The sequence below is a fragment of the Chlorocebus sabaeus genome, chromosome 14 (genome assembly GCF_047675955.1).
Source record: "Chlorocebus sabaeus isolate Y175 chromosome 14, mChlSab1.0.hap1, whole genome shotgun sequence".
Lineage (NCBI taxonomy): Eukaryota > Metazoa > Chordata > Mammalia > Primates > Cercopithecidae > Chlorocebus > Chlorocebus sabaeus.
The window spans coordinates 3,965,763-3,966,910 of record NC_132917.1 but is presented as its reverse complement, the minus strand read 5'-3'; positions in this window follow the sequence as shown (position 1 = coordinate 3,966,910).

The following is a 1,148-nucleotide window of genomic DNA, read 5'->3' as shown; positions in this document are numbered from 1 at the left end:
TGGGGCTCATAGCAGTTGTGGGAACATCATTCTGAAATCATTTTCAAGGTAATCAAGAAAACCAACCTGGTGCAGTCCTCAAAAGCCAACTTTGGAGCCATTGGCATGGTTCAGATCCTGAACTTGGAACCTTGATAAAACTCCTCCCAAGTTAGTGTCCCTGTGCGTACAACTGGAAAAATGTAGGAACTGCCTCAAAGGGTTGCTAGAATAATTAATTTTGTCCCCTAGAACAGTGCTTGACACAACGAAATGCTCTAACGTTCTTTCAGTATAAGAAAGACTCTTTCTTTGAAGATAACTATTGAAAAGATTAAGACATAAATCAAAATAATTTTCACTGAAAAAGTATGGTGCCCAAGCCAGAATATGCTGCTGTTTGGGATTAAGAAAAAAATAACAAAGCTGGTGTGTGTGTGGTCGGGGCTGGGGGTGGGGGACAAAGGAGAAAAGATTTATAAATGGACTCAGAGATTTGAAAGGAAGGGCTCCCAAAATGTCTTGAAGCCCAACACCTTCACTAGCATGATTCCTTCAGAGCAGGGCAGCTCTGGAAATTCCATAACACGTGCCATAGGTCATTCAATAGTCGGGGAGTAATAGAAGATCAACAGCCATGTCTAACGGCTGCCTTTTCTGGGTAAATGTTTCAGGTTTGGTTCTATGCTCATCTGGAGCACTCTGAAGCTAGTGTATTTGAAGTCCTTGAGGGAAGGCGTGTGGATGGGGGTATCATTTCAGTTCCCCTTTGGTTGCAACCATTGGACAGAGGTAATTATTGGAACTTGTTCATTCATTCCACCAACATTTGGGTAATTTAGTGTGAGCTGGCACCATCCATTGAGACAAATATAGAATTGGAAAATGCATGGTCATGCCTCCGAAGAGACCTGCCTACACGTCCCCATGGATCACACGGACAACATAACATGCCTACACGTCCCCATGGATCACACAGACAACATAACATGCCTACACATCCTCATGGATCACACGGACAACATAACGTGCCTACACGTCCCCGTGGATCACATGGGCAACATAACGTGCCTACATGTCCCCGTGGATCACATGGGCAACATAACATGCCTACATGTCCCCGTGGATCACGTGAACAACATAACGCGGAGTGGTGTGGAGGAGGATGG